The 17,283-nt window shown below is 31.8% G+C and overlaps 1 long non-coding RNA gene across 1 annotated transcript; it reads left to right on the forward strand.

The window, feature by feature from the left end:
- Positions 1–510: 510 nt before the first annotated feature.
- Positions 511–6,590, forward strand: LOC107855049. The gene is made up of 2 exons (XR_001670162.2): positions 511–996; positions 6,281–6,590. It is a non-coding gene; the product is annotated as an uncharacterized LOC107855049 (long non-coding RNA).
- Positions 6,591–17,283: the final 10,693 nt, after the last annotated feature.

Here is a 17,283-nt window from a genome sequence, read left to right on the forward strand (position 1 = left end):
TAAATATTAATTTTCTTAGTAATTCATATCATATATTTTAACACTCTTTAATTTATAAAACTTACCATACATTTTGAAACTTTTTACTTTAAAATATAATAAATATAATTAAGTAATAATTTAAAAAGTAGATTATAGATATAGATTATAGATATAGATAATGTAGTACTCTCTCCGTTTTAATTTATGTGATGTAATTTGACTCGACACGAAGTTTAAAAAAAAGAAATTTGAAACTTATGGTCTAAAATAAGTTAGATAGATATTTGTGTGATCAGAAATCATTAAGGATAAAATAGACATTTTAAAGTCATATTTCTCCTAAATATAGAAATGTATAATTCTCTTGAAATTGATTAAAAACAAAACTATGTCATATAAATTGAGACAGAAAGAATAGTAGTTATACGTATACTATACAATAATATACATATCCATGCACAATATATACCATGAAATGTACACGTAGCATATAGTTCAACCATAAGTTTCCCACTAAACTATCCCAACCGAAAACACTTTATTTTTAATAAGTTATGCTGCATAATCAAAATATGAATAATCGAACCAGCGAGTGACAAATACTATATAACTATGTGACATTTTCTGTGTTTCAATATTTAAATAAAATAAATAATCTAATTTAATAACTTCAAAAATTAATCAAAATGTCACAGAAGCTAAAAAAATTAAAAAAGAAGTCACATGGCCGAGAAATAAAAAGAGAAAAGAAAAGAAAGAGAAGAGGGAAGTTGGCGAGAGAAGTGGAGAAGCAGAAAGGGTGGTGAAGGTAGATCTACTGTTTGATTGGGAGCAGTAATGGGGAAGGTGGATGCAAATGGAGATGCCACAAAGCAGCAGCAGAAAAACAAGAGGGTGAATAGAAACCACGGTTCCACCAAGTTCTTTGTGTTTGTCGATTATGTTTTCCTTTTCGCGTTCTTCTGTTTTCTCTGCTACTTTCTCTTCAAAATTGCCGGTATTTGAATTATCCAGGTAATAATCCGTTTTACATCTTTAATGTCTTTTCTCATTGTATTTGAGCTCCAACGTGTTATGTTTTTGCCAATATGAATGTTGGGATCCGCAATTATGGGTGGCTTGGACCCTCCTTATATGGACTTGCGTAATCGTCAGATTTTGGGTTTGATTAGATAAAAGCTTCCACCTTTATTTGTTGGAATAGGTTTAATTTTGCTTTTTAGTGGAGAGTTGCTTTTTAGGTGACCATGGGTTCAAGCTGTGGAAACAACATCTTGCAAGGTAAGGTTACGTAAAATAGACCATTATGGTCTTCGCATAGGGAGCTTTAGTGCACCGGGCTGCCCTTTTTAGTGGGTTATTGCTGAAAATCTTGCTTTATAAACCTGAAAAAATGGTAGGACATATCAGTTGTACAATTGATTTGATAAGTGGATCTTCTTTTTTTTTTTTTTTAGTCAACAGAACATAAACTAAATGACGAATGGTGGCACCCAAGGCTGTGGCCCAGTGGTTAATGAAGTGAGTTGAACACCATGAGTTCACGTTCAAGTCCCAGCAGAGATTAAACACTAGGTTTCTTCCCATTTGTTCTAGCCTTGGTGGACAAATTACCTGGTACCTGTTGGTGGTGAAAGGTGGCAGGTATATCACAGAATTAGTTGAGGTGCACACAAGTTGGCCCCGATACCACGATTATCTGGAAAAAAAGAAGACATATGACAAATGGGTTTTATGCCACTTGCTGTTTTACCAGCCTGTCTGACCCACATAATTAAGTCTGATGTTATCATCTTCTCTTCTTGGGACAGACACTCCCTTAAGCTTATTGTGAGGTAACTCACGAGGTAATGAAGTAGTGTTCTGGCAGAAGGTCAATGTGGACAAGAGCTGTTTCTTGACTGCTACACACTCTGATAGTCATGCTAGGAAAACACTAGGGGTCATTTGGTATGGAGGATGTGATTAACAAAGTTATCCCGTGAGATCTATTTCCACCAGTTAAATGGGATAACTTATCTCATCATTTTAGTACAAATGGTGGGATAAATAATTTCAGGACTAATAATACCTCTAACCAAATGCAGGATCAGGGATCACTATCCTTTATCCCCCATACCAAACGACTTTAGTAGAATTGTATTTCTAAAAGGTATATGCCTCCTACCAACCTTAATTGAAAGGTAACGTGTTTAACTAAAATTTACGATGATCAAAATCGAAATTTTTGTCAATATTTGAGGACGAGAAATGCTAACTTCCCTAATACAATCAAGAAAAAGAGAAAATGCATCAACCGGAAAATTCATTTCATGGAGTTTTTAAATGATTCCAAGTTGTGAAGATATACTTTATTATCCAACTGTTTTGTTAATTTGGGTTTTGTTTAGTGAATTGTAGAATGGAGAAATTTGATACCTTCATAACTGAAATTGAGTTGGTCTTTTTAAGCTTAGACCATATCCTTGCTAAAAAATCTCGTGTTGGGAATATCAACAGTTTTTGGCTGGGAAGGATTGTGAATTAGGAAAAAAGAAATCTCTAGTTTAGTGGTACTTTAATAATGGGATGGTTATCAGTCTGTGAACACAAAAAGGCCTTAGTATTAGTAACTTATCTATTTCCAGTATCCAGCTTCTATCTTTTATCTTGTCTCCTCTTGTGATGGTAAAATATGGTATTTACCTTTTAGTTTCTATTTCATTCAATTTTACAATTTCAGAGTCTAATTGATGAAGTTTACCTATTTCAATGCAACTCATGATTAGCGTCCTATCATGGAATCTTTTAAAATCACTTCAGTGACCTCCTTAAAGAAAAGTTAGAAAGGGGTGATCGTTGTTAGGCACAATGTGTACCTAAAGCTGCCATTTAAATTATTTACATAGACTCTCTCCTTGTTAATGGCAGTTACGGCAGATATGCTAAACAGGCCATTTTTCATGGAGAGTACAGTAAACAACTGGAATGCGGTTAACTATATCCAGGAAATTATTTTTTCATATTTCTGAAAAGGGTACTTCAACTTTAATTAATTCAACAAAACCTCGAATTTTGTTGCATATCATCTTCTTAGTTGTCAATAAGTTATTGCTCTATCTATAACTGTTTCTTTGGTATGACTTATGATGCATTTTAGAGCATACCTGTTAACGTTAAAGAGTTCCTCCAACGAGAACTCTAATGTAGCTAACCTTAACCTGACGTTCTAAATATCTACCTTTACCAATCTCTCCTGGCTATGGTAGTTTGTTTTTTATATATGGAGTAATAACATGCTCAGGATGGGGGAACGACTCGAGTGAATTCAATTCAATGTCATGGTTTTAGTTTAGTCAGTTTTTTCTCTCTCTAGCTACTCGTACCATTGCATGTACTTGATGCCTTTCTAATACAACTAATTACTTTACCCAAAAAAAAAAAATTAAAAAAAAATAAATAAATATATATATATATATATATATATATATATATAATGTCATGGTTTTAAACGGGAACATGATCAAATTTTTTTTACAGTTCCTTCTGTGTGTTGGAGTTATCATTCGACAAACTCACTTTGGAGAATCTAAGCCAAGAAATCACAAATTTCTTACTCAAATCTTTTTCTGTAGTTGTATCGTCATTAGATGCTTGGGGTTTAATTTAAGGCAAATTATTGTTGTTCAGGGTCTGTGAATAGTGTTTTCTTCGTCTTTGCATGAAAAGAAGGAAAACTTTTGAATTCGCTAATCAAGTTTTCTGCAGTACTAGCAAATAGATGTAGTTTCTAATTTTTGTCCAGAAGAGCTAAAAATGAAAATTGTTCTCCTTATTAAAATAGAGCCAAGTAAATATTGTTTAAAACTGAACTCATATGCAATTTCGCCTTATAAAAGATGATTAGGAAGCCGGATACAATTTCACAACCCCTATGTCATGAAACTCACTATATTTGAGAGACAACCTCATGAGGGTTGATTTCAATTCATGAAATTTACCTTGGTAGTGTTATAGACTTAAACGTATGTAGGAAAGAATGTTAGGTTCTGTGAGATTTTGTATTAGTCTTCTATTTTTTGGTCAGTGCAACACGTTTGGTAATTATCATTTTGACAAATTGGAGAGTGATGGCAATGCCAAATTGTGGAGTCCTATAGAATGTGTAGGGGCTTAAAGAACCTTTACCAAACCCACTTTTGGAAACTTTCTATTTTCACCCTACCCACTGCATCGCAGGTACTCAAATTCTATAGCTCACCCTATTCCATATCACAGTGATATTAAAAGTGATAATTCTTCCCTTTCCTCAATGTCTTTTTCAGTGATACTTTGCAGATGGAATTAAAGTTATCATACTTAAGACAATATCCAATAGAAAAATAAGATCGAAAGTTCTTATTACTAATTAGAAGTTCTCTAACAAAACATGCCCAAATCATGTCAAGTGATCTTCTCGCATTTTATCCAGCCTGTGCTACTTTCACCTTCTGGGAAATGTGATCTTTTCTAAACTTATATAATCTGTATAAGATCCATTTTAACATCCGCATCTATTCAACACTCATTTGTGGATATGCTGGACATTAGCAGTCCAACATTACTACCTTGTAACATGCTCGTCTTATAGTTGTTCTATAGAACTTACCATTCACTTTGGTAGACATCCTTCTATCACATAGCACCCGATAGCACTTCTCCACTTCAACCATCCCGTTTTTATCCTATGGAATCTTCATCTATCATTCCATTCTCTTGAAACAACAAGCCAATATATCTAAATTGTTTGCATTTTGGCACCGCAATCCCATCTGTTCTCACCTTAACTCCTTTTCTCTCATGCTGACTAAACGTGCAATGCATGTATTCGGTCTTGCTTCTATTTTTCTTAAAACTCTTACTCTCTGAAGTGCATCTCCATAGTTCAAGTTTTTAGTTGACATCCTCACTAGTTTCGTAAATTAACATAACATCATCAGTATATAACAATCACCGTGGTACCTCATCTTGTACTGTGTTTGTTAGCTCATCCATCACTCGCGTAAACAAGTAGGGGTTCATTGCCAAACCCTTGTGTAAACCCAATGTTATGGGAAACTCCTCCTTATCACTTACCACTGCTTTCACTCTAATGATGGCTCCTTCATACATGTCCTTTATGGCATTTATATATTTAAAAATATGAATTGCTTTCTTCTCCATCACCCACCAAAAGCTCACACGCATATTGAACCCATAATTGTCTAAAATAATGGAGATCTTGTTAGGTGATGCTATTCACGGGATACATTGGTTACAAACTAGGTTTGGACCCAAATGTTCTTCAGGTAGTTAATTATTAGTATAATGATGAAGCTTTTTGCTCAAGTTATCAGCTAGCTCATTTTGGGAATGATGTTGACAATTTTTTTTAGCATTTAGGCTATTGAAAATAGGAGAACGTTCTACTGTGTTTCAAGTTAATTTCTTTTATTTGTTGAAGAACTTCTAATATATTTTTATTTATTAAAGAGCCTCTAATAATATTATTATTACTATTTTTTAATTGGTAAAAGGTGTTGTATTAAGGAGCAGCGGACTGCTGCAAGTATTTACAGAAAAGTCGATTACAGATTGTGTAGTGAACCCACAAAACTCATGACTTTTGTATCAGTAGTCAGTCAGACGTAAAAAAACAGTAAATATTGATGATGACTTGAGCCGAGCTTATGGAGAAGGAATGATTTATAGAGCATACCCAATTTGTTTGGGATTAAAGTGTAGTTGGTGTTGTTTAGGCTATTGAGAAGCTCTAGTTTTATCTACTTAACTTTTCTAATACTCGAAAAACTAAAATGTGCAGATTTACTTTGCTTTTAACCAAAGCCTGAAAATGAAATATTATAAGGGAGATAGAAGATGAAAGAGCAAACATTTGAGGATTGATTTGCCATTTGAGGCTCTCATGTGCGAGCATATGGCTGGCACATTCACCTTGCTATTTTGGCAAGTGCAAAGATGTTGGCTTCTTGAGTTTTCCATGAATCTCCAATTTCCAAAAACACATGCACTTAGGGAAGGAGTGAAGATATCTCTGTCAACTTAGAAAAGTTGGGACTTTATAAAAGTCAAAATGCATGAAGTGTGGTTGTTACTGTTGAAAAATAAATGGGCAGTCATGAGTATCGTCCATTAAAATTTTTATGTCAAATCACTTATGTATATAGAAATACCATATGCAGTCCCCATACCAGCCCCAAAACACATTGATGAAAGCTTGCAATTATCCCATTTTCTTGTGATGTATTCTTTTGACCATTAAATTTTTCTTAATTTTCAGGTTAATGACAATTAGCTATATCCAAATCAAGACAGTCCAAGCTCTTATGACACAGCCACTGTTTTTTTTTTCCAGTTTAGAGTTTGTTTTCTTCTTGGACTCAGATATCTAGAAGTCTTTGCGCTGGTGTTATATGTCAAATGCTTCTGTGCCACATGACTTACCTATTTACAGTACTTAATGTCTATAGCATATATGTAACATTGAGTATAGATTTTTTGGGTGTGCTTGATCACACAATTTACATGTGGATACAACACTGAAATTCTGATGTTCAATCAACAAATATATCTCCACTGATTTGAAATCATCTTCTTTCTTTTCAACTTTGCCACATTGATGGGGACTCAAAAGCATCTATTTCAGTATGATTTTTTAATAAAATATTAGCGTAGTCAAAGTTTCAAACAATAATCTTTTCGCAAGTATAACTTATTTTGTTTGAAGTTGATGGACCCTGTAGAATGGCTTCTGTATGTGTAAAAGTAGTTGGAAATGCTTTTGAAGATTACCATTTCCTAGCTCTTACAATTCTCTTTTCACCTGGAAATTTGAGTTTAAACTGGAGACTTGGCTGTTGTCTTCTGAAGTGCATAAAGGTTAGAGTTTAAGCTAGCTTTTGGCCATAAATCTCTGAAGTAGATTTTGAAATTTCTCTTCAAATATCTACTTGGAAAATATTTTTAAGTTCTCAAAAACTAGTTGAGACCAGTTATTGAATTGGGGGAAAAGGCTCAAATATGACATTGAACTATTAAAAATGAGTCATCTATGTCATCCGTTAAAAGTTTGGTTCATTTATGTCATTCCCGTTACAAAAGAAGCTCATCTATGGCATTATTTTTTAATGGTTGTTTTGGAACGGCGATGGCATAATTGAGTCAAACTTTTAGTGCATGACACAGATGAGCTATTTCTAATGAGCTATTTCTAATAATTTGATGACATATTTGAGCTTTTTCTTTTATTTTGGGGATTTTCAGCCACAACTTTAAATGTTTTCCAAGAAATGCATATCCAAACTCACCTTTAAATTTCAAAAGACAACTTTGAAAACTCAAATTTTGTAAGTTTCAACAGCAAAATCTATGGCCAACTAAGTTTCTGTTTTATAAAGTTTTTACACAATTTGGTAAAGTTTTCCTACAAGAAGTAATTTATTGTAACAAGCCTTATATGGCAACTTAGAAAATGAAATAATAATTTGTTATAAATGTATTGATAATGTAATTCTTTTTACATTTTCAATGTTATAAAAGCGGATCTCAATTTATTTGGAAGTAAGGCATAGTTATTGTTGTTGTCACTGTTATTTAACCTACTATAAATACCACAGAATTTTGTTTGGAAGCTACGTACTTCTCATAGGTTTGTTTGGTGTCCATCTAGCTTATGGATCACAAAATCATAAATGTAACCTGCAAAGTGCAGCATTAATAATGGCGGTTCTTTTTTGTACTTTGTTAGTTCTTATAACTATAGCAAGTGCCACCGTCCCTCTGTTGTTAAAATTAGGTGGTATGGTTGGTTTTTTGAGTCAGCATTAAATTTCACACTTCATATCGTTACAGATTGACTTCATGGAAACATATGATCCATCACAGTTGATGTCTCATAGCTTATTGTTTTCTCCCATTATAAAATTATGCATACATGCCCTCCACCACCCATAGTATTGCCCATTGAAATGCGGTGGTCAACTGACCTTCTTCGAGGTTGGTAGACCAGCAATCAAAAATATAGTCACCATTTCTGATGTAATTAGAATGTCGACATTTTTAGTACAAAGTAAAATTTGGATAATATAATGAGTTCAAATTTTAAAAACGACTCTTGGAGTTTTTCTTATACTCCCTCCGTCTCAAATTATTTGTCCCAAATTGAGATGGTACATTGACTAAGAAAAATAATTAATAACATAGCTAGTTTACTATAATACTCTTATTAAATGATGTTTGTAGTATTAAATGATGTTTGTAATTTAATTTGAAGAAAAAGTAATTAATGCAAAGGGTAAAACATGGAAAGAAAATGTTGTCTCTTCTTTATTAATGAAAAAAGACAAGTAAAATGAGAAATCAAATTAGAAAATTTGGTACGGGTAATTTGGGACGAAGAGAGTATTAACTGGCCTGCCGCTTTCCAAGGCCGCAATCGTATACTAAGGTGCTCCGTGGATTGTTGGAACGATGTGTAGGATCTCGACCGGAAGAGATTCACAGCTGATTTAACCATGACATTTTCTTGAAGAATTAACCTAAATAATTGTCTACTCAATCACTTAATTAAACTGTAATAGTTAGCGGATATATAATTCGTGTGTAATATATGTATAACCTTGTATAATCATTGTATAATTTATATATATGTTAAATAAAGTACACAATAAATTTGGCCGGCTGTCTGTGTAAATATCCTTATATTTAGAAGCAAAAGCCCTTTGTCAATAACTTGCGTACCTTGGAAGCTATTTATTCAGTTAAGAATTAAGTTACATTGAAGAATACATCCTATATATGATGAAGTAACTAAATTGAATTTGAACATTTAAAATTTTGTTGGACATCGACAAAGACAAATCAGATGTCATCTATTTGTGTAAAAAAATGGTTGGAAGTGGACGTAGTTGTTAAAGAGTTCCACGTTAGAAAAGGGATGGACAATTGGTCCCTTTATATGGATTTGGATAATCCTCTTTCATGAGTCTGACTTTTGAGATAATGTGAGTTAGGTCCAAGACCATAGTTTTACATGATATCAGAGCCAAGTTCATCCCATTTTTGCGAAGAAGTGTTAAAGAGTTTCACGTTGAAAAAGACATGAACAATTGCTCTCTTTATATATGGACTTGAACAATCTTTTTTGGGAGTGAGTTAGATCCAATCTTTTTTTTATTTGGGGGGGGGGGGGGGGGGGGGGGGTAACATGACCTTAATTAAGGAGCAATAGTATTATTCTTATTGGGACCATCTTATGGTTAAGAATTTAAGAAAACAAAGAAGAGATTTGAATTTCTTGGCAGTATTAAAAATGATATATCATAAAGTGTTCAACTTTCCTCCCAAAATTTTTCTACTTTGGACCAAGTTTATGTTAGAGGCATAGTTATTGTTGTATGCTGATATAAGTTAAACTTTAATATAGAGAGAGAGTCATAGTTTTTTTTCCTTTTTTCCGCATGCAATAACATATAGTACAGTAATATTAAGTAGAGTAAAGTAATTAATTTGCACAAAGATACATCATACATTTAAAACAATGAAGTTTATTGGAGAAACACTAGCAATTAAAGCCGCACACTCACGCACGCATCAACACAAAAACAGTAGTACATAATTAAAGTAACTCAAAACTAAGTAGGTACCCCACAAAGATAATAGCCATATATATAAAGTCTACATACACGGTACCCCTCACTCTTCCGGGCTCCACTTATGAAACTGTACTTGGCATGTTATTGTTGTTCTAATGAAGAGATATATGGCGGTGCTGGAAGGCTACCACCAGTAGGGACTTCGACTCAAGGGTGGGGGAAAAGTGTACCATCACCACCAGGGATGTTAGTACCAATGCCTATGCCAATGCCAGTGCCAGGATTTAGAATAAACCCATTGCCAGTGTTAGTGCCAGTGATAGGATTGTACGTGAACGGATTAATTTGAGTTCCTTTAGGCGGGATAACAACCCGCCCAAGCCCGGGAATTAGGACCGTGCCATCGTACGATCCAAACGTCTCAGGATGTTTCATGTCGCTGATTTTCGGGTTCGTGTGTGGAATGTCACGCATTGCTACTGTGTGCCATGAGAAAGAGAGAAAAATAATGTTGAGGATGAAAAAGAAGGGGAAAATAGAATGAATAGTATTGGCCATGGTTGAGAGAAATGGTAAAAATTGTTGCTTACAATTGATGGAGTAAAATGAAGAAGTGTTGTTTATATATAGGAGAAATAATGTGTAAAAGTTGGTGGCTTTTGAGAGGTGAATTATGAGCTAGGGCCAGAGATTTGTTGTTCTTGTTCAAATTTTTGACTAACTTGAACTGTTTAAGTGCATACATGATATATAGGGGGACAAGTATCTAATGAATGTGCAAACAAAGTATCATGTTCATTACGAATTAACTAAAAAGGAAAGAAAGCTAAATATATGAGGTGTTATGATATATATTATTCATAGTATGAGGTTTATCGAGGAAAATTGTATGAGTTTGGTTCAAAATGAATAATATAGCACCAATTTGGTTAAAAAGTAAAATTTAAATCGATTGTTCACTTTGAGACAACTAATTAGTAAATGACATTCTTTTTAGTTTTCTTCCAACTTGTGGCTCTTTTAGATCACAGTCAAACTTTATAATTAAGTTATTGTAAATGTAAGATTGGTCATCTAATGTTCTATTATTAATATATGAGCAACCATTAGACTCAAGCAGTCTATGAGTAAATATTACACCTGAGTCTAACATTGTCCAAATTTAATACTCCTAAAATCTACATCTACATACTCTTAATTAAAAATATGGATAAAATTTAAATAGTAACCTAAAAAAAGAATGTTTACATAAATTACCCGTTAAAAGTATCTTCAAACTGGTTTAGCCCAACGAACCCCCCACCCCCCGTGAGTACATTTCGTTCTTTTTCTTGGTGGGGAATTGAGTAGGTTGAAGCCCCAACAGTCCACAATTGTGCCTTAAAGTCCCATCTGTTTTTTCAGTCTGCAAGTATATTTCGCCATCTTGTTTAATGAAATACCATGTTGTATATACCCTTACATTTACTCACATTTTGTTTTTTCAAAAGTCAGATTAAGCATGTATACATTGATCATATTAACGTGGGAAAGATTGCAACTTATAGCATTTTATATATAATTTTTGAATATTTAACTTTAAAATTTTAAATATTTAATTAATTTACTTCAACTTAACTTTGAAGTTTAATCAAATTGACCCCTAAAAAAACAATTACAAATGAATGGGGGAGTATTTTTGTTGCTGGTTAATATGTGGATCTACTTCAATGAGAATTTCGTGGTCTGTTTCTTTCCTTTTATTGTAAATGCCATTGTGGATATGACATAGCAAAAATGAGGGAGCCGTTTAATCATGAGAATTATTTATTTTTTGGATACTTTTTTATTTTACTTTAAAACTAGTGTTTGTTATTAAATTTTCAAATTCAACTTCAAGTTGGATTCTAAATTTGAAAAAGTACTTCAAATCTGTTTTTAACTTCATCTTCATAAATTCCAAACTAAATTATTTCTTTTGCAGAACATATTTTCAAACATAATTGCATCTTCAATTTTCAGCTTTGTAAGTTTCAAATAAATTAAATAGGAAAGATATTTGAAATTATGGCCAAACTCTTACCAGAATAGCAAGGATTTTCTCAACTCGAGAAGATCACGGTAAACTTACACAAACAACCACCAAAGATGTGATACGGTGGATAGAGTTGCTCCTTTCTTAATCAGAAATTTCGAATTCAAGTCTTGGGTATGAAGAAATCCCAGAGGAGGATGTAGAGTAGGAACCCACACCCACTACCGTAAATCTTAAAATTAAATAGAAAAATCGTCAAAAGTTATAAATATTAATAGGTGGAAATCCATAACTAAACCAAGGGATAATTTAATGGTAGGAAAGGAGCCCTTGGGAACCCACAAGTTTGAAATTCTGAATCCGCCTCTAAAAAATCCTTGATAGGGAGCCCTTTCCCTGAATGGGCCCTACACGACACGAATCTGAATTAGTCGAATTTCAATACAGGTGCCACGCACCGAATGAAAAACCCAAAAATTTAACTTACACAAACAGACACAAAAAATCTAGTTTACAATAATCATGAGAGAGTATTTATAATGGCTAATTTATACCACAGATAAATCTCAACCAAGAGAATAATGTCTTGTCAACCCAAGGAAACTACATACTAAAAGGAATCGTATGCTGCCTGCATCCAACCAAACATTCATAGCAAGCTTGAAAATAATTGATCATGACGCCTAACTTTTACAAAAAGAATTACGAGAAAAATCGTGGGCAAGTTATAATTTGGCCGATCGGTTAAAATAATGCACATTTGCATTCGCTAGTCAAATATACGAAAAAAAGTACGTAATATTTTATATCAAAAAACATAAATTATATACATCTTATATACTACCAATATATATTCATTGCATGTTATTCTGATGACCGATTATTTATGTCGATTTTTCTCTGAAATTTTCACCCAATTTTCGGTCCATTATCACAACACAACCACATGGCAAATGGGGCCTATTGATTTTCCCTAATATCAAAAGTGGAGAAGTATTAAGGAGGGACAATTGGATAAACTAGTTTAGGTGAACGAGTCTCGCGCGTGTACCTTATTTTAATGAGTTCAAACGTTATATTAAATGCAGTATTTGTTTAGATAATGTAAATGAATACAATAATTAAATTCAAAATCTTTTGAACATATAAAGATGAAGAACTTATTTTATTAGTTACGTAGTATTTGTAAATATCTAAGATGTAAATAAACTAATTGAAATACATTGACAGTCTCTTAAATATTACATTGGTATCTTCAGTAAAGTAAACAGATGATTAGTACTTGATAATCTATATCGTCTTGAACATAAAAAAATACGCTTTAGTTATTGTAATGTTGACATACATTAATAGCAAAATTAATCTACAAAAGCGTTTTAAATATAAAATAAGATGCTTTATTTGCTGCAATACACACCAATAGCTGAAATATTTTTTATCAGTAATATAGTAAGCAAAATAAATATGAAATAGTATGCCCCTAAATAAAGATGATAACAAAATTTGTGTCGTTTTCTCTTTTTGGAGGACAAATATATTTTGCTTTGTTTGAATTTTTTTTTTTTATTGTTCACAAGTTAAATTTAAATACTTATGCACCTGCGATCATTGAAAGAACAATACAATTGACTATGTCACCTTCAAGAAAATAAAAAGAAATTAAACCGAATAAAAACACTAAATAAAAAGACAAAGAAATAAAGAAGAAGAAGACCCAATATATGTGTAACACTAAATCCAATGTTATTGTTCATAGGATTTCTTATATAGTTAAAATAGATATTTAACTCCAAGAAATTATGGACTCTTAACATATACTATATTTTTTTACTCTATATTTAAAAAAAAATAATTATTAAAATATATGTTTTTCGTATCATATAGTTTAGGACTCCTTAATTATTAGTTCTCCTAATAATTCTTACCATATTTTAGGACTCTTTAATTTTAAATATTATAAAAATAAATAATAAATAATTCAAGAAAATTAGTGAAAAGACGACTTTATCTAAAGCAGAAACTTTTAATGAAAGGGAAAAAAGTTCAATTCATTTTTCCAAGGGTCTTCACACTTTTAATATATTATAGATAAGCCAAACTAAAGGGTCTCTATTTTCCATTTGGTTGACCTAAATATTTTGAAAAACATTTTTCAAATGAATTTAGTTTTTTTCTAATTTAAAGAAAATAACATTCCTGTATAAATTCAAAAGTATATTTTTCAAAACTCTCTTTCAATTTCATCAACTCCTGACCTCGACTCAGAACCCAAGTCCTGAATCGAGACAAGATTGGATGTCGGGGTACCGAGTCGAAAGTCTAGTTTCAGGTCAAGGATCAAGTTTTAACGCGAGGTCGAGCTCAAGTTTGGAGGGTTTCGTCTCGAGTCTAAGTTGTGTCTAAGGTCGTTGAGGTCAAGTTAGGCCAGGTGTCAAGTTGGGGCTGGGACAGGGCCGCAGTGGCAGAGCCAATATATTCACTAAGGAGGGTTCATAAGTGAACATACAAACTAACCGAAGGGGGTTCAACATCTAATATATATACATAAAAATAATTTTAACCATGCATATAGAGAATAATTTTTCGTCGAAGTGAGTTCGGATGAACCCCTCGGCAAAGGGTAGCTCCACCCCTTGGACAGGGGTCCTCTGTGTTAAAAGCTGAGATTCGAATCTGATGTCATAATATTTTGCCAAGGTTATACCTAAATACTTTTGGAATAATATATTTTCTTCTTGTTAACCAAACATCAGAAAATAAATAAGAAACTCATTAATTTTCCAAGTATTTCTATATTATAGAAGCGTTGTTTTCGACCAGCTGCTTCATTATTTACTATATTACCCCTAATTACTTTGTGATTTACCATATTACCCCTAATTAATTATTATAAGTCATTTATATATTAGAATTAATAATATTTTTTACTATATTACCCCTAATTAATTATTATAAGTCATTTATATATTAGAATTAATAATATTTAATTAAAAATAGATATTTATGATGTTTGTTCCAGCTGCTTTAACCGTGATTTTACTATATCATTCCTAATTAATTGTTATAAGTCATTTATGTATTAAAAAATTAATAATATTTAATTAAAAAAATAGACGGCATGTCTGTTGCAGCTGCTTCAACCATAATTTTGCCAAATATAGCTCATAATTAATTATTATGAGTCATCTAAGTGTTAAAAATTTAATAATATTTAAAAAAAATAAACATAAAATGATAAATTAACTTTTGATGTATAAATTAAGTTGACCTCCTTCAACCGTGATTTTAGCGTATCACCCCTAATTAATTATTATAAGTCATTTATGTATTAAAAAAATCATAATATTTAATTAAAACATTGGTTTCGACATGGTTGCTTCAAGAGTTGCATCATGATTTTATTATATCACCCCTAATTAATTATTATAAGTCATTTATGTATTAGTATATTAATAGTATTTAATTAAAATAAGAAAAATATGTGTTTATAACATGTTTGTTGCAGCTGCTTCAACCATAATTTTACTAAATATCGCTCCTAATTAATTATGATGAGTCATCTAAGTATTAAAAAATTAATAATATTTAATAAAATGATAAAATCAACAAATGATAAATTAACTCTTGATGCTTTAAATTAAGTTGACGTCCTTCAACCTTGATTTTACTGTATCACTCCTAATTAATTATTGTAGGTCATTTATGTATTAAAAAAATAATAATATTTAATTAAAAAAATAGACATTTATGACATGTCTATTTCAGCTGCTTCAATTGTAATTTTACTGAATACCGCTCTTAATTAATCATTTAAGTATTAAAAAATTAATGATATTTAATAAAAAAAAAGATAAAATAGACATAAAATGATAAGCACGTAGCAGATCGACATGTTTGTTTGTGTTGCCTACTTAGATACTTCCTTTTATATTTGTTTATTTTACTTTCAATTTTAATCTATTATATATTTGAGAATTGCGTAAAAGTATTATAAATCATAATAATTAACAATTTAAAGTAATTAAAAAGACATAAAAAAAATTTGGTTGATTCTCTAAATTTTATTACTGTCACGTAAATTGGAACAGAAGAAAAAGTACTACAAATCACAACAATTAATAATTTAAAGTATTTTTAAAATATGTAAACAATTTCATTAACTCTCAAAAATTGTATCAATACCACATAGGGTATAACATATATCATTTAAAAATTACATAAAAAATATTATAAATCACAATAGTTAATCTTGAAAATATTTTTCGCGCTGCCACCTCAATTCTAACTGTTGTTATATTTAGATATCTAGATTTGATACTATTGTACACCCATCTATAAGATTTTCTTAACTTAGTAGTGGTTCAAAACATTTCAATATCTATATTTATAAGTGTTTTGCCTTTGAGAAGATGATCCAAAACTTTGTTATTAATTGAAGTATCTTTTGTTCCAATTTTTGTATGAAATAATCTTATGAATATTAGTTCTACATCTTTTCTATATTTTGTAACAGGTTTCAATCTTATCATCAAACAATTAAAATAGCCCGACTACACGACATATCAAACTTTCTTATCATGTGAAAAAACTATCTTATAAAACTTCACCCCATAGCGAGTACCGTCAAATAGTTACTCCCTCTATTTCATAATAAATGAATTGTTGGATTTTGACACACATATAAAGGAAAAAACATTAAAGACATAAATTTAACACAACTTTTCATTTTTACACCAAAAAAAAAAAAGTTGACCTTGTAATACTTTTTCAAAAGTTAATTGGTTGTCAAATCATAAGGGCAAATTTGGAAAAAAATTCAATGATTCACTTACTTTGAAACACCAATAAATACCCCAACAATTCACTTATTCCGAAACGGAGGGAGTATTGTTTAAAAAGTTATCATTTTAAATCAATGTACATTTATGTCTGTATCTCATCAATATCGAATTTTGATGCTAAAAAATATCTATAGTGTTGGACCCGTACTGACACGGATCATGCACCTCTAGTACTTCATAGAAAAAGCATTTTCCTTCGTACCAAACGCACCCCTATTGACACATCATTTGAAGAAAGTTATTGAGCAATACGGTCTAATCATTTGAATGAATGATTACCTGACACGTTTAAAGATAAAGGTACTTGATAATGACATGGGACAAATAATTACCCATCACTTCAGGAAATTATGATGTGCCTGATTTGTCAATTTAAAGATAAGATTAAAGTAACATCTCTTCCAATTTTTGTTGATTAAAGTCACTTGTTTCCCCATAAAAAGAACCATATACTACTGCCATCACTTTGGATTCATCATGTCTAAGAAATGATGTTCCACAAGTTGTGAACCCCACAACATGCAAGGATCTTTTGAACTCTAGCTAATAGGGACGCGAGATAACTCTCTCAGAAATCTCGACAAAATAGTCTCGTAAATTTGAAAGAGAAGGGGTGCCTCCTAACAAAGGCAGTCAGTGTCCAAGCGTGACTAGTTTAGACAACTCAAGTTGTAAGAACATGTATGGGGGTTGACGCTAACCTAGTACCAGAAGGTAAGGAAGTTGGTGACGTGATGACATGGAAGCTGCTACCGAAGCCCTAATGCTTCTTGTGAAAGAAACTGAATCATTCATGAGGGCTTAAATTTTTTTGGCACAGTGAGAAGCTAAAGAA

The sequence above is a fragment of the Capsicum annuum genome, chromosome 7 (genome assembly GCF_002878395.1).
Source record: "Capsicum annuum cultivar UCD-10X-F1 chromosome 7, UCD10Xv1.1, whole genome shotgun sequence".
Taxonomy (NCBI): domain Eukaryota; kingdom Viridiplantae; phylum Streptophyta; class Magnoliopsida; order Solanales; family Solanaceae; genus Capsicum; species Capsicum annuum.